This window comes from Otolemur garnettii, unplaced genomic scaffold, assembly GCF_000181295.1.
Source record: "Otolemur garnettii isolate 467f Iridium unplaced genomic scaffold, OtoGar3 scaffold00008, whole genome shotgun sequence".
In the NCBI taxonomy this organism is placed as follows: domain Eukaryota; kingdom Metazoa; phylum Chordata; class Mammalia; order Primates; family Galagidae; genus Otolemur; species Otolemur garnettii.
The window spans coordinates 20,926,449-20,951,038 of NW_003852403.1; the positions used below are offsets into that span (position 1 = coordinate 20,926,449).

General features: G+C 38.6%; 1 non-coding gene across 1 annotated transcript; it reads left to right on the forward strand.

Annotated features, from left to right (window-relative positions):
- Positions 1 to 11,112: 11,112 nt before the first annotated feature.
- Positions 11,113 to 11,248, forward strand: LOC111723147. Its single transcript, XR_002771747.1, has one exon. It is a non-coding gene; the product is annotated as a small nucleolar RNA SNORA42/SNORA80 family (small nucleolar RNA).
- The last annotated feature ends 13,342 nt before the right edge of the window (positions 11,249 to 24,590 follow it).

Sequence of the window (24,590 nt, forward strand, 5' to 3'; positions counted from 1 at the left end):
GTTGCTGTGAGCTGTAATGCCACGGCACTCTGCCCAGGGGGACAGCTTGAGGCTCTGTCTCAAAAAAAAAAAAAAAAAAAAAAAAAGAAGACCAAACTAAAGTAGACTTAACAAACACATGTCAGAAAGTATAGTTACATATCACTATGTAAAGTATAACTTTTTTAAGTCAAAAATTATTTAAATTAGGTTTTTCCATTTTCTATTTCAAATTTTCTTGTACATATATAAAAAGAAGCAACAGCTATCAGTACATTGGTTTCAATAGCAGAAGAAAAGCTTTGCACACAGATGATACCAGGTTTATGTCAGTACTATCAGATGCTTTAAACAGAAAATCAATCAACTTAATTCCATTAATAGTTCTCTTGTGCTTTTTTATCCAATCCATGAAATCAAAGTGAAGCTTGGAGATGTTCTCTCTGTTGAAGATGAAACATCTGACATTCCTGCAAATATTATTATAAATCCAACTAAAAATAAGGAAAAAATTATATTTGTGCATAGATAGTATGAACATAAGTTTTGGTACATGGCAAAAACAATGTTTTTACTAAATTAAGAAATTGATAGAGCAGAGAGATGTTCTTAGAATGAAGTGTGTTGCACACACAATTCAAAATTGTTTCCAAATAACCTATGATTTTACCTATCAAAATAGAAGCTATGCTACTTCCCCTTTATACACAGAGTAAGGGAACTATAATCCCAGGGTACAAGTTGGCTCTATTAGTATAGAGTATAAATGTCTTAACACAATAATTAAGTAAACGAGATGAGGCATATATTAACCAGTGTGATGTAAGCGTTCCTAATTCTATATGAAATCAGCACATGTACTCCATAAATGCATTAATGTTTACATGATCTATGTGCTTATGACTTAACAAAAAAATAAAGTAAGATTGAATAAAAATAAAACAAAGTTTGACGTGACAATGTTCATTTTTTGCTGCATATCATAAATTGGATTTTAAAAAGCTGTGTGCTTTTATAAAACTATTCTGTAATTCAAGCTCTGTGTTCTATAGTGGTACTGATAATTTTGTAAATAAGTCCTCCTTATTTTGTCCGTCTTTTGTCAAAATTAGTTTTAAGTATTTTAATGAAAAACTGAACAAACAAGCACCAAAAATCTTTAGCTTCTGGAGCTTGTATAAATTGTGATGATTAAAACAAGAGCTTACAAATAGGACAATATTCAAATTTTTTCCTTCAAAAGTAAGGAGGAAAATTAGGGATGCTCAGATAGAATCAATGAATTAATTTTGAGATGACATAGTTGTGTTTTGGAATATGCCATATTTTTTCATCTTTATTTATTAAGCTTTAATTGACCAAAACAACTATGTATTTATGACGTACAAGGTAATGTTTTAATATATGCAAACACTGTGTAGTGATGAAATAAAGCTAATTAACATATCCATTAAGATTTATTATTTTAGCGATGTTCAGATATACTATACATTCATTACAGTCATTCTGCTGTGCAACAGAGTTCAAAACTAACTCCCCTCAACTGAAATTTGTGTATCCCTTGACCTATATCTTCCCATTTCCACCTCCTGACCCACTCCATTCCAGCCTCTGGTAACCAACATTCTACACCCTCCTTCCATGTGTTTGATTTTTTTTTTTTTTTTTTACATATACACGTGTTTATTTGGCTTCCAATTTTGCTTTCACAAAATTAAAAAGGCTTAAAATTTAATAACAGTGTTTAAGATAAGGACTAGAACAAACATGTGTTTGACTTTTTTAAGATTACACATGAATGACATTGTGCAGCATTTGGGGGTTTTTTCACCTGGCTTATTTCACTTAGTGAAATGTCGTCTAGGTTCATCCTTGTTACCAAATGGCAGGATTTCCTTCTTTTTTAATGCTGAGGTCCATGGTAATGGGATACTCCATTGTGTGTATACACTACATGCTTTATCTATTTCACTGTTGGTGGACATTTATATTTACTATGAGTAATGCGGCAGTAAACATGGGAGTGCAGATACTTCTTTGACATATTGATTTCATCTCCTTTGTATATATATCCAGCAGTGGGATTGCTGGCTCTTATGTTAGTTCTATTTTTAATTTCTTTAGGAATTGCTGTACTGTTTTGCATAATGTGCATACTAATTTATATCCCCATTAAGATTGTGTAAAGGTTCTTTTCTCTCCACATCCTTGCCAATGTTTGTTGTCTATTGTCTTTCTGATAACAGCCTTTCTAACAGGTCACACTGGGATTTTAGTTTGCATTTCCCTGAAGACTATAACATTAAACACCTTTTAATATACCTATTAACCATTTGTATGTCTTCTTTTGAGATATGTCTGTTCAGAAAGTTTGCTCATTTTTTAATCAGATTTTTTTCCCACTATGGAGTTGTTTGAGTGCCTTATATATTTTGGACATTAATCCCTTAAAAGATGTATGGTTTGCTAATATCCTCTCCCATTTTTTAGGTCCCATCTTTACTTTGCTGATGGTATTCATTACTATGCAGAAGCATTTTTGTTTGATGTATACTATTTGTCTTTTTTTTCCATGATGCATATGCATTTGGGATTATGTCCAAAAAATTATTGCCCAGACCAATTTCAGAAGATTTTTACCCTGTTTTCCTCTAGTACTTTTAGACTTTCAAGTCCTACACTTAAGTCTTTAACCCATTTTGAGCTAATTTTTGTACATGTTGTGGGATAGGGTCCAACTTCAAACTTCAGCATGTAGATATCCTTTCCCCATAGTATGTTTATAGCATCTTTGGTAACAATCAGTTGGCTGTGGATGTGTGGATTTGTTTCTGGGCTCTTTATGTGTTTCATTGGTTTGTTTTTAAGCCAGTACTATCCTTTTAAGAATACTATGGCTTCGTAGTATGTTTTAAAATCAAGTAGTATAATGCCTCCAGCTCTTTATTTTTGCTCAAGATTGTTTTGTCTACTTGGGGTTTTTTGTAATTCCATCCAAATTATAAGATTTTTTTTTATTTCTGAAAAAAAACTCCATTGGAATTTTGATAGAAATTTCACTGAAACTATAGGTCATTTTCAGGATTATAGACATTTCATTAATATTCTTTTGTTCATAAACATGGAATATCTTTCCATTTCTTTGTGAGAAGACACTTGATCTAAGTTCAATATTTTAAAATGTGTGGATATTTGTTTTGTGTCCTAAAATATGACCTATCCTGGAGACTCTTCCATTGGCTGATGAAAAGAATTTATATTCTACAGTTTTTGGACAGAATATTCTGTTGGCTCCATTTGGTCTAAAGTCCAGTTTAACTCAAACATTTCTTTGTTGATTTTCTGCCTAGATGATCAGTCCAATGCAGAGCATGGAGTGTTAAAGTCTCCTACCATTTGCCTTGTGATGTATTTCTCTCTTCATATGTAGTAATATTTGCTTTGTGGATCTGGGAGCATATATATCTAGAACTGTTATATCTTCTTGCTAAATTGATCCCATAAGCATTATATAACAACCTTATTTATCTCATTTTTACTATTCTTGACTTAAAGGCCGGTTTGTTGGTTTGTTTTGTTTTGTTTTGCAGTTTTTTGGCTGGGGCTGGGTTTGAACCTGCCACCTCTGGCATACAGGGCTGGCGCCCTACTCCTTTGAGCTACAGGCGCCGCTAAGTCTGTTTTAAATAATGTATTTATAGCTACTCCTGCTTGCTTTTGGTTTTGGTTTTTGTAGAATATCTTTTTCTACTCCTTACTTGAACTCTACATATGGCTTGACTGGTAAGATGAGTTTCTTGTAACAGTATATAATTGGATTTTTTTAATCCATTCAGCCATTCTATATCTTTTATGTGGAAAATTTAGTCCATTTACATTCATAGCTATTATTAGGATATAAGGCTTAGTTCCTGACATATTGTTAACTGTTTTCTTATTATTTTATATGTTCTTTGTTTCTTTCTTTTTCTTTTATTGTTTGTCATTGTGGTTGGTAGATTTCTATAACATTATCATTTGAATCTGTTTTTTGCTTTCTTAGCGTCATTGCTTTACCAGTGAGTTTTATTCTTTCATGTGTTTTTATAACACATTTTATGGTAAATATTGTATTATCCCTTCCAGATTTAGTCCTCCCTTCAGTAGTTCTTGTGGAGTTAATGTAGTGGTAACAAATACCCTCAACATTTGCATCTGGGAAAGACTTTATTTCTTCTTCATTTATAAAGGTTAATTTTGCAGATATAGTATTCTTGGCTGATAGGTTTTTTTCTTTTAACATTTTGAATATATTATCCCATTCTCTTCTGACCTATAAGGTTTCTGCTGAGAAATCTGCTGTTATTCTGATGAGCTTTCCTTTATAAGTGACTAGGCATTTTTCTCTTGATGTTTTAAAAATCTACTCTTCATCTTTGACTTTAGACATCTGATTATAATGTGCCATGGGAAAGATATTTTGACATTGTATCTGTCTGGAGATCACTCTTGTATCTGATCTTCTTGTATCTGAATATCTAAATCTCTTGCAAGACTTGGGAAGATTTCATCTATTATTTAAAATATATTTTTTCATTGCTTCACTTTTCTCTAAGCCCTTAGATATACCAATAATTCCTTATATTCAGTCACTTTATATCCCAAATAAGTATCATGAAAGCTTTGCACAATTTTTGAATTTTTTTCTTTATTTTTGTCTGACTGGGTTTTATTTCAGTAGACTTGTCTTAAAACTCTGAGATTCTTTCTTCTCCCTGATCCAGTCTACTGTTGAAGCTCTCAAATGTGTTTTGTATTTCCTTCAATGAATTTTTAAGCTCCTGAATTTCTATTTAGTTCCTTTTCAAAAACTATCTGTCTTTGGTAAATTTCTCATTCACACCCTAAATTCTTTTTATTTTTTTGTATTGTTTTTCAGAATTCCCTTGTATCTCCCTGAGCTTCTTTAGAACCAGTATTTTCAATTCTTGATCTAGATTTTATCAGTTTATTTTTTATTGTGGTCTCTTGCTGAAGAATCTTTGTGTTCTATCATCATGGTGTTATATTTTCTTACTTTTTCAGGTTTCCTGTGTCCTTATGTTGAAATCTATGCATCTGGTTACTTCGTCCAATTTTTTTTAATTGCTTTTGTAGCAGATAATTTTTTCTTCCTAAAGATGTGTGCATATTGTTGGTTGACTAAAGCACTTTGACTTTGATTTTAGAAGCCTGAAGTAATGTGATATCTATATGATTTCTTTGGCAGTACATACTATCAGTGATTTTCTCAGTATCTTATAGTATGATTGTTAGTAGAGACTGTGGTGAAGTTTTGCTGGGGTTAGAATACTGAGTGAACCACTCTTCAGGTCTCAGTAAAAGCAGCAGTGGCCTTCTTGGATGCTGATCATGGCAGTGATGGACCAGGCATGTGAGCAGGTTCTCAGGTCCCTTGGCAGCTAGTGTGATGTCAGTGATGGCAGCAGTGGTGGTAGAACAACCCACTTGTACCCTAACAGTGCAGGCTTGTATGGAGGCAGTTATGATGGGTTGGGCAAATCAGTCCTCCGGCTTGCTGTTGGAATATGTGGATTAGTGTCAGCTGTGGTATTATCTGTAGGTTTGGCCAGCTCTTCCTCAGATCCCAGCAGGAACAACCAGATGCCCACAGTGCTGGATTGGGCTACGCAAATTCCAGGCCCTTGGATGGCATACTTGAATACTTAGGGTAGGGGGATAAACCACCAAGCTTGTCCTCTGTCACAATGGTAGTACCTTCAGGCATTGACTATGACAGGCAAAGGCGAGGTGCTCCCAGGATGCTCCAGGGTCTGGTAGTTGTACCTGGGGCCTCCACCAGTGAGGGTGAGGACCCTCTCAGCTGTAGCAGCATGGGTAAGTAGCTGTGGGGAGTATACCCTGCTCATGCCTTGGTCTCACAGCAGCCCATAGGAGCACCAGTGGGATTTGTCATGGGAGTGTATGGGAGTGCCTACTCTCTGCTTCCCACCTTGTCTTCCTTCTGTGGTTGCAGCAGTGTGAGCCCCAGCTCAGCCTGAGGGTGGGACTTCTAAACAGCTAAACTCTCATAAGACCAGCAATTGTGGGCTTGCCACCAGGGAGTGTTATGTCTCTCTCAAGTGGAGCAGCATGGGCAAATAGCTTTGAGGAATACAGTCTGTTAATAACTTGGTCTCACAGCAGCTCATAGCACCAGCAATGGGGTTTGCCTTAGGAGTACATGGGAATGCCCAGTCTCCCCTCTCCTTTCTTGGCCTAGTGGCAGCTGCAGCAGTAGCCACATCAGTCTGGTCTCATGGCAGGATATAAATGCTGGCAGTCAGACTCTCCAAATGGTGCCAAGCCAGAGCTACTCTGGGCTCAGATGCCAGGGATTTCCACTTGAGCTCCCTTCCTGGAGCAATGCCTCTGTGTAAACTCTAGGCAGCTTTCTGTACTAGACCTGAAGTACATAAGGGTTGAGAGGGTCTCCCATAGCCAAGATCACAAAAGCCTAAGGTGGGAGTGTGGAGCCCTTAGGGTTTCTCTCCTACCTTTTCCTTAAGTTCAGGAGCTTTTCTCAGCTCCCAGCCAATTACAGCTCAGCGAGCTGCCTTGCTCTGCCCTCCCTACTTGCTTTTGGTGGTTCCTTTCACTTCTCCCAGCTTTGTTCTCCTTCTTGCTTCATATCCCTCCTCTGAGCTGTGAGTGTCTTTCCTGTACTCCTCCTCTGTTGCTGGGTTGAAGTCCAGACCATGGTAAAACATAGAATAGAATACAAGTGATAGTGATAAAAGGTGAGAAGGAATGTGAGGAGACAGAGAAAGAGCGAGAAAACGAGACTCAAACTTACCTTTTTTCTTTTGACAGTTCAATGCAAATTATATAAACTCTGGGCTCCACCCCAACTGAAATGTTACCAGAGCTATAAATGTTACCAGAGCTATATATTACTGTCATCACTCCCAATGGTTTTGAAAAGAAAATAGCTATATAACCTTTGATAACATTATTTAATATTTTTGAGATGAATTTCAACATCAATAAAAATGATTAAACAAACTATATTAGTGGTTCAAAAAATTGGGGACTCTGGAAGCCTAGAGAGACATATATTTTCTGTATTTTGAAGGGGTGAGAAGTGACCTTACAAGCCCACTAGCACATAAAATTTGTGTGTTTGTGTTTAGCTATTCTTCAGCTTGGTAACAACTTATATTGGCAACTCTGAATGCCTTTGGTCACTTCATCCAATGAATTTTTAATAGACTTAAAGCTTTCCAACTCTAGAGTTCTGGGTAGCAATGAATATCTCTGGTAAGGAAGAAATTGGAAACCAAAGAATGTGAATTTTAAGCTCTCTTTGGCTTTAATATCCAAAGAGTCTTGAAATACTAGGTGCAGAGCAAATTGACCCTTCAGTGATTGTCTCCCCACAGAAACATCAACTTTAATAACTACTCTTCATGCATGAAGGTAACTTCAAAAGATCCAAGAAAACCTGGTGGGAGATCTTAGCCCTGGTTTTAGAGTCCCACGCCTCCCCCACTCTAAGCAGTGGCAGCTTGAGAGATGCAAGGCCGGTTTGAGGGAGGGCCGAGTCAGTGAGTGCAGGACTTTGACATGGAGCCTAGTGTCTCACCTGCTGTAGGGAAACCCAGTACTGAGCAGAACCCATGGCCCTTGACCCCAGGACTTCAGTTGTGAATCAGCATTATGGTAGTTCTTGTGGCAGATAGGTCATCTGGACTGGCTTCTGGTGCTAGATGGAAACCATGGCCCTGGCAGAGCAGTCTCACATTCTAGCCAGCACCACTGCCTGTTGTCTACATCAGTTTCAGGCCACAAGTGAACCTCAGCAACAGACAGTCCTTTGCAGCCTGAACCTAGGGCATGTCCTGGGGCTGTGCTGGTCCCAACGATCATTGCCTTTAGGTGCCACTCAACTTACTTTTGCTAACCTTAGTGGCCAAAGGACTTACTTCACTGTCCATCCCCCAAACCCGGGCAGCACAATGCAGAGAATGTCTCCATCTGCTGAGAAAAAGGAAAGGAAGTAAGCACAGGACTTTGACTCAGAACTCAGTTCCGGCTGCCACAAAGAAATTCAGCACTTTAATCCATCTGAAAGGAGCAGATGACCCTGACTCCAGGTCAGTGTCTGTGGACAGGCCCCCAGGCATGCCATTAGCACCAGATAAAGAACCACTGCCTCAGACGGATGGTTGTAGAATGGGCCCAGCACAATGGACTACCCCTTTTAGAAGAACAGCAAACTGCAGACCACAGCAAACCTGGGCTCAGGGCTCCCTCTAGTGGTGAAAAAGTGGCTACACACAAACCGCGGACCTGTGGCAAACCTGAGCTTAGGATGTCATCTAGTGCTGAAAACAGAAGTGACCGCAGGCTCAGAGGACAGAATTTTCAACCCCCTTAGAATTGCTGTAAGGACTGGCACAAACAAACCCAAACTGTGAAGACCATAATGATATCTAACCTTCAATGCACAGACTTGTCACACACGCACCAAGAATACTTAGAGAACCATAACCTCACCAAATCGACAACATAAGGTGCCAAATACTGATCCTAAAGCAATGAAAATATGTGAGTTCTCAGAGAATTCAAAATGCCTATCTTAAGGAAACTCAGTGAACTTCAAAAAAAAAAAACATAGACACAGTACAGAACCCTAACAGAGGTATCGAGATAATTTTTAGAAGCAAACAAATCCTGAAATGAAAAATACATTAAACCAAATAGGAAAAAAATGAAATAGAGGGCATTAACAGCAGAACTGATCAAGGAGAAGAAAGAATTAGTGATCTCCACGACAGGTTATTTGAAAATACACAGATGAGGGGGGAAAGGAAAAAGCACAAAGACAGCCTGCAGTTACTAGGGATCAGCATCACAAGAGCAAATATTCAGGTAATTGGGGTTCAAGAGAAACATGAGAATTCCAAAAAAGTAGAAAGGTTATTCAAAGTGATAGTAACAGAAAAATTCCAAAACCTACAAAATTATATAAATAATCCAGGTACAGGAAGGTCACTCCAATGCAACACCAGTAGGGGACTTTAACATCCCACTTTCAGTGATGGAAAGATCGTCCAGAAAAAAATATCAACAAAGAAACAGCAAAGTTAAACAATACCCTAGCCCAAATGAGTGTAACAGGCAGACATCCATAGAACATTCTACCCAACACCTACAGAATACACAGTCTTTTCACCGACTCGTAGAATATTCATCAGGATAGATTATATGGTAGGCCATAAAACGAGTCTCAATGAAATTTTTAGGACAGGCACAGTGGCTCACGCCTATAAGCCTAGCACTCTGAAAGGCCAAGGAGGGTGGATTGCCTGAGCTCAGGAGTTCCAAACCAGCCTGAGCAAGAGTGAGAACCAGTCTCCAAAAAATAGCTAGGCATTGTTCTGGGTGCATGTTGTCCCAGGTGCATGTTGTCCCAGCTCCTCAGGAGGCTCGGGCAAGAAGATCACTTGAGTCCAAGAGTTTGAGGCTGCTGTGAGCTATAATCCCATGGTACTCTACTGAGGGCAACGACAAAGTGAGATTCTGTCTCAAAAAATAAATTTTTTTTGAAATTTGAAATCATACCTAGTATTTTTTCTAAAAACAGTGTAATACAACTAGAATTCAGTAACAAGAAGAACTTAGGAAACTGTGCAAATAAGGGGAAAATTAAATAACATGTTCCTGAATCACCAATGGGTCGAGGAAGAAATTAAGAAGAAATTCAAAAATTTCTTAAGGTAATGATACCAGAAACACAACTTCCCAAAACCTATGGGATATAACAAAAGCAGTACTAATGGGGAAGTGTATAGCAATTAAAACTTACATTTAAAAAAATACAAATACCTCAAATAGCTTAATGTTGTAACTCAAGGAACTAGAAAACCCAGAATAAACCAAACCCAAAATAAGGAGAATAAAATAAATAATAAAGATCAGGGCATAAATAAATGAAATACAGGTATAAAAATGTAAGAAAAATAGTTAACTGAAGAGCTGGGCTTTTTTAAGATAAACAAAATGGAAAAAAACACTGGCTAGTCTTAAAAAATAACAGAGTAGATTCAAATAAAATCAGAGATTAAAAAAAGTCATCATTACAACTGACACCATAGACATACAAAGAATTATGGGAGACTATCATGAACAACTATATGCCAACAAATTGGAAAACCTAGAAGAAATACATTTATGGATACATACAACTTACCAATATTGAATCATGAAGAAATAGAAAGTCTGAGCAGACCCATAATGAATAACAAGATTGCATTAGTAATAAAAATTCCCCCATCAAGGAAAATCCCAGGACCAGATGGTTTCACTGCTGATTCCACTAAACATTTTTAAAAGAACTAATACCAATTCTTTTCGAATATTTTTTTTTTAATTGAAGGGGAAGGAAATCTGCCACAAGGCAAGCATTGCTCAAATACCAAAACCAGACTAGCCAATCTGCCTGATGAACACAGATGCAAAAGTTCTCAAAATAAATAAATAAATAAAGCAAACCAAATCCAACAACATGTCAAAAAATATATATATCATGATTAAGAAAGATTCATTTCAGTGGTGCAATGATGGTTCATCTAGTACAAGTCAATAAACTTCACATATTACACCAACAGAATCAAGGACAAAAACCATATGATCATCTCTACAGACACAGAAAAGGCATTTGATAAAATTCCCTCCATGATACTCTAAATTAGTTAAGTATAGAAGTAATGGACCTCAACATAATAAAAGCCACATGTACAACCCCATAGCTAACATCATACTGAATGGAGAAAAACTTAAAGCTTATTCTCTTAGATTTGGAACAAAACAAGGATATTCACTTTCATCAATCTTATCCAACATAATACTCAAAGTCCTACCCAGAGCAATCACACAAGAGAAAGAAATAAAAGCCATCCAGATTAAAAAGGATAAAGTCAAAATATCTCTGTTTGCAGAAGACATAATATTATACACGTAAAATATCAGAGACTCCACCAAAAACCAATTAGAACTAACAAAAAAAAATTCAGCAAAGTTACAGGATACAAAATCACATACAAAAATCAGTAGCATTGCTACATATCAATTAACTGATAAAGCAATAAAGAAAGAAATTTCATTTATGGCAGGCCTGTTCCCCTGGGCCTCTCATAGTGCCCCATGCCAGAGCAAACTGTGGCCCTGAACCATTGCCTGGCCTCTGTGTCCACAGGCTGCTGGAACTGAAGTGGGTTGCACAGAGGAAAAAAAAAAAGAAAGAAAGAAAGAAATTTTATTTATAATAACAAAAAAACTACCTATGAATAAATTTAATGAAAAAGGTGAAAGACATCAAGAATGAAAACTAGAAAGTACTGATGAAGTAATTGAACAAGACACAAAAACATGAATGAACACATGGTCCTGAGTTCATGAACTGCAAGAATTAAGATTGTTAAAAATTCCATATTAACCAAAAAGATCTACAGAGTCAAAGTAACCCTATCAAAATACCAATGACAGTCTTTACAGAAATAAAAAAAAAATCCTAAAATTCAGATGGAAGCAGAAAAGACCAAAATTAACCAAAGTGATCTTGAGCAAAATGAACAAAACTGGTGGACATCACACTACCTGACTTTAAAACATATTAAAAAGCTATAGTAACCAAAACGGCATGGTACTGGCAGAAAAACAGACACACAGACCAATAAAACTGAACAGAAAGCCCAGGAATAAATCCCTGCTTCCATAAACAACTGATTTCCAGCAAAGATGCCAAGTGCACAACCAAGAAACGACAGCCTCTTCACTAAATGGTGCTGAGAAAACTAGATGTCCAGATGCAGCAGAATGGACCTAGACCCTGATCTCTCTACAAATACATAAATTAACTTGAAATGGATTAAAGACTTGAATTTAATACCCCAAACTACAAAACTCCTGGGAGAAAACATACAGGAAAATCTCTACAACATTGATCCAGTCAAGTATTTTTTGACTTTAAAAGTATGTGCAACAGAAGCAAATACAAACAAAACAAAAAACCTTTTGCATAGCAAATAAAACAATCAACAGAGCAAAAAGATAATCTACAGAATGGGACAATATATTTGCAAACTATGCATCTGGCAGAGTTAATCTCCAAAACATACAAGGATCTCAAATGAATCACCACCAAAAAACAAAGAACTTGATTTAAAAATGGGCAAAAGAACTGAATAGACTTTTCTACTAAATAGACATTTTTAAGAGGAAGACATACACATGACCAACAAGTATATAAAAAGGTGCACACCATCCCTAATCATCAGGGGAAGCATATTACAACTCCTATGATTTATCACTTAAGTCAGAATGGCTAGTATCAAAAAATCAAGTGTTGACAAAGATGTGGAGAAAAGAGAACTCCTACACACTGCTGGTAAGAATGTAAACTAGTGTAGCCATTATGGAAAATAGTATGGTGGCTCCTCAGAAAATTAAAAATAGAACTACCTTATCATCCAGTAATCCCACCACTGGGTATATATTGAAAGGAAATGAAATCAATATGTTGAAGAAATATCTGCAGTCCTATATTCTTTGCAACATTATTCACGATAGCTAAGATATGGAATCAACCTAAATGTTTATGAACAGATGACTAGATAAAGCAAATGTAGTGTATATATACAGGAGAGTACTATTCAGCCATAAAAAAGAATGAAATCCTGTCATTTGCAGTAACAGGGATGACTTCAGAGGACATTATATTAAGTAAGATAAGCCAGACACAGAAGAACAAATGCTGCATGTTCTCACTCATATATGGAATCTAAAAAGTTGTTCTCCTGGCCAAAAACAATGGCTTACACCTGTAATCCTAGCACCCTGGGAGACCAAGGTGGGAGGGTTGCCTGAGCTCAGGAGTTCTAGACCATCCTGAGCAAGAGCAAGACCTCATCTCTAAAATAGCCAGGAGTTATGGTGGACAACTATAGTCCCAGCTTCTTGGGAAGCTGAGGCAAGAGGATTGCTCAAACCCAAGAGTTTGAGGTTGCTGTGAGCTATGATGCCAGGGTAACAGAGTGAGATTCTATTTCAAAAAAAAAAAAAAGTTGTTATCACAGAAGTAGAGATCAGCATAGTAGTTACAAGAGAATGGAGAAGGGCAGGTGAGGGGATGGCAACAGATTGGTCAACGGGTACAAAGTTACAGTTAGGCAGGAGGAATAAGTTCCGGTGTTCTACTGCATGTTAGAATGACTAGAGTTAAAAATAGTGACTAAACCGGGCATTGCAGCGGGCGCCTGTAGTCCCAGCTACTTGGGAGGCTAAGGCAAGAGAATCACTTAAACCCAAGAGTTTGAGGTTTCTGTGAGCAGTGATGCCACAGCACTCTACAGGAGGGCGACATAGTGAGACTCTGTCTCAAAAAGAAAAGAAAATGTGGAGGGAGAGCAATTGGTGGGACCACACCTACAGTGCATCTTACAAGGGTACATGTGAAATTTGCTAGGTGTAGAATATAAATGTGTTAACACAATAACTAAGAAAATGCCGTGAAGGCTATGTTGACCAGTTTGATGAAAGCATTTCAAATTGTATGTAAAACCGGCACACTGTACCCCATGATTGCATTAATGTACACAGTTATGATTTAATTTTTTTAAAAACTGGAGTTAAAAATATTTCAAAATAGCTAAAAAAGGAGTTTTTTAAAATGTTCTTATCACAAAGAAGTGATGTGTTAAGGGGATAAATATATTAATTACTCTGATTTGATCATTACACAATGTATTCATCTTTAAAATACTATATTGTACCAAACATACAAAATACTATATTGTACCAAACATCTACAATTATTATGTGTCAATTATAAATTTAAAATAATCTAAATATTCCAAGAGTCTTGAATATCTATAATTTGCAGGAGGAAATCACTTTTATAAAAAGAGAATAGAATCTAATCCTTCAAATAGCACAAAGCTTACAAAGGAAAGATAAAGCTTTTCAGCTTCAAATTTTCTCGCATAAAGAAAGGTGACAGTTTCAAAAACAAATGAATTTTTAAAAAAGAGCTTTGTCTTCAGCTAGGAATAGGTGAGTTTCAGTGTTCCAAAAATAAAATGACTAAATTCACTAGTTTTGTTTGATCAGTCAAAACCAGATAAATAAAACTTCTTTCAAGTCAGGCCTTCCTATTTTGTTACCTTTGGTTTTTACCCGGTAGTAACTAGTCAGCAAAACCTTACCCCATTGCCAAGGATCACCCAGATCACAAGAAATCAATTCTCTGTGAACTCCTCATAAATCCTTTGCTTCCAAAACAGAGATGAGGGTGTGCAATTGAAAACACTGAGAAGTAAATTATGGAAGTGAAAGTTTCTTAAAAACAGCTTACAGTTAGTTGAGGCCACAAACACCTCAGGCAATGCTGGTGGAACAGCAGGAAGGGTAACATCCAGTGCTGTTTAAAGGACATGAAAGCCATAAAATCCACAAGTCAGGGGGAATTCTAGAATCAGTACACACACAAGGAGGGGTGCAAGGGATGTGGCAGGACCGCACGGGGGCACAGGTGCCTGGGACCCAGAGCTGGGAAACAAAAGGCCCACCCAGAAACACAAGATTATTATAACCAGAGTCCTACCAACCACCCTGCCTCGATCAGTTTTGGATTCTCTAGGGAGCTGAGCACAGGCGTAAGCACAAAATGTTACCTAATGAACCAAATACTAAGTCGAGGGGAAATTTTAGATGGAACGTACATGACCTGACTTACATAATGTAACTGAGTCTTTGAAATGAGAACCTGCGCAGAACCACATGAATTTAACAAAATCCTTTAAACCCTTGTATCTCTGACCTCAAATCCTTTCAAAGAAGAAAAGGAGAGCAGATTTGGAGTAAATAGGAGGACCATTCCTATTGGTTTGGAGTCACATTCACAAAAACCCTAAATTTTAGCCCTTTGATGCTATCCCCAAATAAAGCTAGATGTATGACCACAACATACTCTGACAGACAGAATAAAAATGACTATCACCATATAGCTGCATAAGCTTATGTCTCCTTAGAGGACTGCCCTGTGAGTAATCTTCTTGTAAAAACTGTAATTGTCTTATGAATAGCCGAAGGGGTTAAAAGCAATTAGTATGTAAACATTTATAGTGCTATCTCTGTAAGCCCCTCTTTAGTCAATTCATAATTTTTTAATATACAAGTAATCTCAAAAAATAGTGGCTCTGTGAGGAGCTTCTCAAGGTCAGGAAGGAGAATCATGTAATCAGATCTGCCCAGGCCAGGGAGTTCTCCATTACATGGGCCCAGCACCTGGGACCGTAAGCAAAGAATATACAACAAAGTAAATATGGCTTTTTTCTCTGTACTCCCAGGGCTTAGCACAGTGCCAGTCACCAAGTCACTCTGAAGGCTGAGCACATACACATGTTCATTTCCTCCTTCTGAGATGAGCAGGCAGGAGAGACGATTTCTGCAGAGCTTACCATGAGATCTGAGAGGTTACCGCGCTCCTTGAGATCCACTATCAAGGCCAAGGCTGATTGCTCAAAGGATCAGTGCCTAAGCCAAGCCACCCACCAAGAGCCAGAAGGTCTACAAAGTAGCTCCACAGGACAGCCTCAGCGGGAGGAGAGCCCTATGCTAGACACAGAGCAACTAAATCAATGAGATTCTCAAGGAATTCCAATGCTTGCAAAAGAGTCAGAAACCAAGACAGTGATACGGAAGCAAAGGCCTACTCTGAAAAGTCAACCAGCAAAAGTCAGAAGGTGACAGAAACCACCAGTCCGAGAGGAGGGTGACCAAAGTGTCGACAGCAGCTGAGATAGAGTCTATGGAAACTGAGGTCGATGACGTACACAGGAGCACAACTGAGTCTGAGGGAACAAGAATCCAAGTGCTGTTGGACACTGTGATGGGTTGAGTTTTGTCCTCCAAAAGTTCATATGTTGAAGTTTGAAACCCCAGGGCTTTGAAATGTGACCTTATTTGGCTATAGGCTCTTCACCAAAACAATCAGGTTCAAATGAGGTCACTAATAACTTCATAAGGGTAGTTTAAAAACCTCACAAGGGTATCATGAAACAAATTTAATATCACTGATGTCCTTATAAAAAGGGGAAATTTGGAAACAAATATGAACACAGGGATAACACCCTGTGAAAAGTAAGGCCAGGACTGGAGTGACACATTCACAAGCCAAGGAACCCTAAAAGTTTGCCAGCGAACCACTGGCAGCCAGGGGAGAGGCACAGAGCAAATCCTCTCCTTCCCAGTCCTCAGAAGGACGGGCCCTGCCAACACCCTCATCTCGGACTTTGAGCCTGCAGAACTAAGAGGCCGTGAGTTTCTGTTGTTTAAGTCACCAGTTTACAGTACAGGGCAGCCCTCGCGAACCCAAGCGGATGTTTGGAGCTACAACTGAATCAGAAACATCAGCTCTGCTCCTCACGGCTACTTAGCTACCAGGAAGGCTTTGTCTTCTCTCTCTTGCTCATGTGTCCTCATAATAATCCATATCGCCTTAGATAACCTGAGGGTCTCTGCTCCCTGGAACCTGCAAGAACTTAGGTAACTCAGTGGAAATTCATCGAGGTTCAGGAATGAGTAAAGGACACAGTCGGAAACAGAGAAGCTGCTGCTTTGAGATCCTCAAATCGCGGAATCAGGAAATGTGAAACAAGATTCCTGACAGCTTCAGGGAGTGGCATCTAGCCAGCAACTCCAGGGCTTGGCAGAGCTGAAGGAAAAGAGCAGGTGATGCTGGGAAATCTACATCCTGGCAGGCTTTCTGCTGGGGGCAGGGATCCAGCTTCCCAGCCACTTGTTGGCCCCGTCCATGCCACTGTCTCCAATAGTACAGTTCCTGAAGGAACTAAAAGATGTCAATTACCTATTACTCAGAGTCTGCAATGCAGCAAATATTTACAAAATATTTGCTCCTCTTAGCAAAGCCCTTCAGTTACCCAAAACAGCTGTTTTTAAAGGTAGACCAGGGATCACATCAGGTGAGCACTTCCCGGGTTCCTTTAGCCTCCATCCTTCCCCTAAAGCTCATTTTCCCACCGCCTGCATTCACTGGTTGCCTGGTGTGAGGAGAGAACTGGCACACGTCCCGATTCAGCCATCTGTGCCTCTTCTCTCCACCAAAGTGAGAATGCATTCAAAATAAACTACATTGAAAGCACATCCTCTCCATTCAAGTTCTACTTCAAGACCTCACAAAAGAGGGCACCCCCAGGATTCTCATTCCTGGCAGCCCCTGAATAGGGGCTGCTGAACAATACCCTCAGTACTTGCTCAGAAAGGAAGACTGACTTTGGGGTGAACACAGGTGAAAGCTCTTCGAAGGTTCAGAGAGAGACAGAGCCCAGTGCCAAATTGCCTTCCAGGTGGTCAAACTGCATTGCTCATTACTTGGAGTGACTGGGACGCTTCCAAGCCAGCTCTGGACAAGGCGGCAGGTGAACACGTGACTTTAATTGCTGCTAATTCAGTGTTTAAATGACATTTTTTAAGCCAGTCTAAATTTATTTTGTCTTTTTACACCTTCACGTTAAATAGGCTTTTCAGAGGACTTGAGGGGAGCGAACATTTTGGGGTACTTTCCTTCTGCCACACAACATAATGAGCTCACAGTTTATCTCATTTTGTCCTCACAATATCCTTTTGAGATGAATACTTTTATCTTCATTTTAAAGTGAAGTGATCCAGCTCAAAAAGTTTAGGTAACTCAGCTAGGAGCCCACTATTAATGGGCAAAAGAGGCAAGATTTAGACCTACACGTCACTGTCACGCCGTCCTAGAGAAAACGGGTGATTTTCATTATCAGAGAAGAGTGATTATTTGGATCCAATGATTAAAACAACTCCTCCATTGTTAACTCTTTACATTTCTGAAACAAATCAATTAGCCCCACTGTCAGAGAGACTGTGAAAATTAATCATTTCTAAAATAATTATGTAATCTTGATTCCTAATTAACATAAATCCTATTCTAGAATAGTAGCCAATGGGAATGGTTCTTTAGGGATCCTCTCTAGTCTCACGGAAACCACATTTTTAACTAGAATTCATACTAAACAGACTCCTCCTCTGTACAGTCTAAATAGCAGCTGCAATTTTTGTACCCTATAAAAATAAAATAGAAATTTAGTAGTGCTTTTAAATGAATTAATCACATTTATTCTACACAAACATTTTAAAAGTTAGTAGTCCCTGTGCACAAAGACATACTACTTATTCCAAACAGTAATGACCGGTGTTGAATGCTTAGAAGCCCCTCAGCCTCTCGAAGGGACTTTGGCCACTAGGTTAGGAAGTCCCAACCCAGTCTAGCCCCACAGATGGAAACAGAGAAACCTGGAGGAGAAAATTAATACATGCCTAAAGTCAAACAGTGAGAAAGCCAAGAGCAAATTCTGAATCTCCTGACTTGCACTTCTGTGCTCTTTTTCCAACTGAGAAACAGCCCATTCAGTCAACAATTCACTTTCAGTGCTTTTTCCTAAAGCGATAACAATTTGTAGGGAGAAAAAAATTCAGGTATGCAAAAATATAATTTTATTTTGCCAAACAGAATGTAATGTCTCTCTTGAATCCTTATTCTGTCAGGGATAAAGCATGTTAATTGTGGTCAATTTTGAGTACACAGTCAATTCAGATTTCTCTCTAGGAGTTGCATCTGGTGCAGGACTCGGGTAGGGGAGGTTGTTACATAGTATCAAGGTGTCTGAGATATCTGGTCATCCGCCTACACGGGACATCCCTGAGCTGTAACTCATCACTTGAGCCCCAGGACATCATCCTCATTCCATACTGCATCGGCTGAGGCTAGCATCTGTGTGTCCACCTGGTCCTTGGTCATACTGTCCATGCCAAATTCCAGTCCTAGTTGAGAACTCCTAGCAACTCAACTAGTTGAGAACTTCTCACAATTCTCCTAGTTCCCTCTCAAGGGCAAGGGCAAATATTTGACTGCCTCTCACACCTTTTCTCTCCGTATTGCCTCTACCCTAGGCTTCAAAACTGCATTTTGAAACTCAAGAGCAAGAAAGGACCCTTTTGTCCTTTTTTCTCTAATCATTCTTTCTGTGGCCTCCCTTCCCTAAAGTGTAAGAAAGACATGCAACCGTGGAAATACACTGGTTATACTTGGAGATACCGTCATGCTACATTTTGCTTTGCAATGACCAAAGTAATTACAACTGGGTTAGTATTACTATTAACATTTCTTCCATTTAAGGTATTAACATCTTTTACAAGAATCCCTCCCCATGATATAACTGACATAATTTCTGGCCAAAAAAGTCACCGAAGATCTGCAAAAGAGAAGTTATGAGGCTTTAAAAAAAGATAGATAGCAAAATAGGTATCCCAGGTCCCCTCACTATGGAAGAAAATGAGATTCATAAAGCCGTGAAGTGAGATTGCTACGCATCAGTTAAAGTGTGAAAATGCACAGAATAATAAGTACTCTCCAACTCATTTAAGTTGCAGCTGAAACTGCCTGGCTTAATTGTTTCTACAAGTTCCCTGTGTCCGATACTCTTCCTCCTTTCCTCTGGCATGGCCTGAAATAGTCACCATCAGTGAACTGGGAAATAAGGTCCCTTCATTGCCTTTAGAATACCCCAAGCTAAACGAGAGCAAATCCAAATGTCAGCAGACCTTTCTGGTCTAAGAATAAAAGCAAGAGTCAAATAACCTCAATAGCCCAAATGTTTTTTCACCGGCCCCCACCGCTCAGTGAACTTCTAATCCCCCTTCCCTACCAAAAAGGAATGTTGTGGGCGCTGAAAGACCCGCCTGTCTGTCTCATCTACCACAATTACCAGGCACTGCCTCTATCTCCCCTTCACCAGCCTGTCTTAAATTCTAAAATTCTTATCATTAATCTCCTTTTGGCTAGATCACTCAATGTCACTATATTTTCTAAAAATGTATACCGTGCAAAGTGTACTATTATGCAAGTTATCCTTACGCTATGAAAATCCCAGCGAAATCAAGTTATCTCACTAGCTGCAGTAAACAGGAAACCCCTAAGTAGAGGGAATAAGGAGGATTGGGATCGTGAAGGGCATCAAATCAAGAGCTGAAGCAGCAGGCACAGTGGGAACCCGTGATGAGAGGAAGCACAGAGGAGAGGCACAGTTTAAGAGCTGGAGGAGTAGAGAGAAAGATGAAAGGGGAGTAACCTAAGATGATAATGGAAAGGTCAAAAGGAAACTCGGCCTAACTCTTAAATAGAAAATAAAGTGGCCAAACTGGCTTCTCAGATCAAGCTCCAAGTAGGAATCCCTCTTGAGAAAGTCATAAAGAATGTTCCTCCTAAACTAAACTTTATCACCAGAGTCCTCATCTCCAAAATGATGAGCAGAGCTGGATGATTTTTAAAAATCTGCCCTCCTTCTGATTTGTTTTATCCATAGCTAAGAAAAAAGCCCCTGAATCTGAACATCATATTCCAGGAGTGGTCAAACTGGTTCCATAGACTGCAGGACAATTACTTCCCTTGACCAGAACATTGCGTTCTGATTAATGTCGCCTGAGTTAGTACTTGCTCTCGAAGTAAAGCCTTACACCAGCACCCCAGACTCAGCTTCTAAACCACAAAAATCCTCCAATGTGCAGAATGGGAGAAACTATTTTCAAACTACACATCTAACAGGGGACTAATATCCAGAATTTACAAGGAACTCAAACAACCCCAAAAAAAATTAAAAAGTGAGCTAAGAATAGGAATAGACATTTTTCAAAAGAAGACAAATAAATGGCCAACAAGCATATGAAAGAAACATCACCAATCATCAGAGATACATAAATGAAAACCACAATATGGTATCATCTTACGCCAATCACAATGGCTATTATGAAAATGAAAAAAATAACAACTGTTGGCCAGGATGTAGAGAAAGGGAGCTTTTATACCCTGTCCGGGAATGTAAATTAGTGCAACCTGTGTGGAAAGAGTATGGACATTTATCAAACAACTAAAAATAGAACTACTATATGATCCTGCAATCCCACTACTGGCTATTTACCCAAAGGAAAAGAAATAAGTATATAAAATGTATCTGCACAATGTATCTTTCACAATAGCAAAGACATGAACTCAAGCTAAGTGCCCATGGATGGAGAAGTGGATAAAATAAATGTGGTACATATACAGAATGGGATACTATTTAACCATAAAAAGGAAAGAAATTGTATCTTTAGAGGCAACAGGGTGCAACTGGAGGCCATTACCTTAAGTGAAACAGCTCAGACACAGAAAGACAAATACCACCTGTTTCTGCTTGTAAGTGAGAGCTAAAAAATGTGTACACATGGAACCAGAATGTGGAATGATGGACAATTGAGACTCTGCAGTGTGAAGGTTGAAGACAGGGGTGACAGAAGGTGGCTTGGTGGATACAGCGGGTGTCTCCCCATTGATGGATGCACTGAAGGCTCTGACTTCACCACAGTCCAGTATGTCCACGGGGCAAAATTGCACTTGTACCCAATGAATATAGACAAAGAAAAAATACATTAAAATTATTTTAATAATGAAAAAACAAAATCTTTGAGACCTTTTCACACTAACTTCTATTCAGCCAAGTATCTCCAGTGCTGTAGATGTTCAATGTTATATTTGTCAGACCTTTAACTTGAACACAATTCTGTATACTTTGTAAATGTAGCCTTGCAGTCGTAATCTGTTGTATCAACCTTTGACTCTACCTGTTCTATATTTTCTGATCCTCTACATTTGTTTCACTTTAAACTGGTTAATGATGCCTCTCAGTCTATCTAAACAGGATAAAGCCAAAGACAGAGGCCTATGGCATGATATCAAGAACTTTCTGGGATGAAAATAATTCAAATTGATACACAAGTTATATTATAGATACACCTAATTACATTACTATCGACCATCCCTGAGGAGGAGGAGGATGAAAATCATAAAAGCAATGATAATGATGAGAATAATGAATGCTATGATCTAAATGTGTCCCCTAAAACTTACGTGTTGGAAACTTAATCCCAGTGCAACAGCATTAGAAGGTGTTTAGGTCTTGAGGGCTCAACCTCCACAATGTGTTAATGTTGCTATAAAAAGACTTGCAGGAGGGTGGCACCTGTGGCTCAAAGGAGTAGGGCGCCAGCCCCATATGCCAGAGGTAGTGGGTTCAAACCCAGCCCTGGCCAAAAACTGCAAAAAAAAAAGACTTGTGGGAGTGGGTTCCCGCTCTCTTACCCTGTGCCTTTTGCCATGTGAGAAAGCAGCAAGGTCTTCAGTAGACTGACCAGATGCCAGCACCTTGATTTTGGACTTTTCAGCCTCCAAAACTATATGGAAATAAGTTTCGGTTCTTTGTAAAGTACCCAGTGTATAATAGTCTGTTGCACAAAACAGACTTAGGCAATGATTATGATGATTCACCAACATTTATTGGTCATCACGCATCAAGCCCTGTGCCAAATGCTTTAAGTGCAAAATCTCATGTAATTCCACAGCAATCATATTGGGTAGTTTCAAATATTATCCACATTGTACAGTTGAGGGAACTGAAATAGGCTTCAAGGAGTTCCGTAACCTGGCTAAGATTATGCAACCAGTAAGTGATGAAGCTGAAATTTTAAAAGCCAAGACATCTTCCTCCAGAGACAGACTCTTACCCCACCTACATTCTGCTGTTTTCACATGATACAAGGTTTTATTTAAGCCTTTCCAAACTCAAGATGTAAAGGATGGAGGGGTCAAAAGTAACATGTGTAAAACGAATGATCTAGAAGAAAGGCCCTTGCCCTCCAAGAACTTATAATCCTGTTAGAAGGATAAGAAATAGAAAATAAAACTATTTTAAAACAAAGCAGTTTATTGTAGTGCTAAAATAAATAAATAAGAACCAAACCTAAGTATTCTTTTCCAGCTCAATTCTCCCACTATAAGGTCATAGACCAGAAATTTATAAAACCACAAAGAAAAGGATTAGGAAAAAATGAATAGGCCTCCCTCTGCCAGGATTCAGTAAAGAATAATTAAAGTCCTTGGAACAGTTGTACTGACCATTCACACATTGCTTGGGGATAGAGCTGCTTAGAAAAGTTCAGTAGAACCTGAGTCATTAGATTCTCCCTCAATTAATACCTGAGGTACCCAGGGACTGACATGCCTATCAAATAAGCCATCAAAGCCCCAATCAAGCAGAAAAATAGTCTCACTAAAGTTAGTGGTATGAATTCTTCTAGTCAGATGCAGTAACTTCAGAATTAAATTTCCTCAAGTTCAAAATCTCATTACCAACCAGATTATCAATTATAATTTCAGTGCCCAAAGATAAAAAGTTATTCATGGTCCGTCACCTCAGTTGTTTCCAGTAAGTAAATAAGAGAAAGTACCTTCAGACAGATTCCTCTCAATCTCTTATTGTGTGACCCCAGGCAGTCACAGTCTACCTCCAAACTGGTGTAATGATCATGGGAGATAATGAATGGGAAATTGTTTCGTAACCTGAAAAGTATATTTTAAAAGTTATGACTCTCATTAGATGTTCAAGGAGAAGTTATTACCCATATTAGAATAGCCCCACATGATGCACAAAGCGCTCCATAATTGAACATGTCCACTCCACTGGCCTCAGCATTTCCATTCTACCTTGCACCATGACCATTAGAGTGTTTATCTATTACCCCTCCCCCACATTCCCAATATTCCATGCCCGCCTATCACCCCAGAGTATCCAATGTGTTCTTATGCTGTGGTCCTTTATGCTGAAAAAGATAAGATGCTGAAGAGGCCAACTATTATTCTTAAAGAAGGTTAATATTAAAGGTTACAGGAAACTTTTGATTCTCATTTATTTCCCATTATCTGACTTCATCCCCTCTAGGCAGAAAAACTTAATAACCAAATATTTGCATAATGCCTCTCTTTTTATGTCCTTGATTTCAACCAATTGCTTTAGAATATTTCTCCATCCTGCTAATAGTATCAAGTCTAATTAACTGATATGTTAATTTTAAGTAACTTGGGATATTCAGAGCACTTTGATGAATGATTATAAATCATAAACTAGCAAAGACGACAAGCCCTCTGGAGAAGAAGATGTCAGAGACTTCTCCTCCTGCTCCTTTTATTAGGAGAGTCATTACAGTAATGGGAGGATGCTGGATGAGAAAATAATCACTGGGGGGTTAGGAAATATTTGTGAAAGTTAGGTTCAACAGCTTTGTATGACATCCTAGGTCTAGTGGATGTCACATGTTTAATAAAATCTCCCAGATTTCTGACCCAAAGATCCCTGATCTCTTCTGAGATACTCCAGAATACCCAGAAGTCACAACAATTACAAAAACCCTTATACCATTTCCCTTATACCAGCAGGATCCACTGCCTGCAAACTCAGTATTGTCTGCCCCGCCTGCAAACTCCCCTTCTCCCTTGAAGGAGCAGTGGAGCCATCATATCCTGGAGCATCTTTCCTGCCCACAAGCATCATGCACACAAATGCTCAGGGCTTAGGTACCATGGCAACTGGAATATGTATCTATTATGGTATTTATAAAATTGTAAATATTTGTATAAAGGAATGTTCCATAAGACTTTA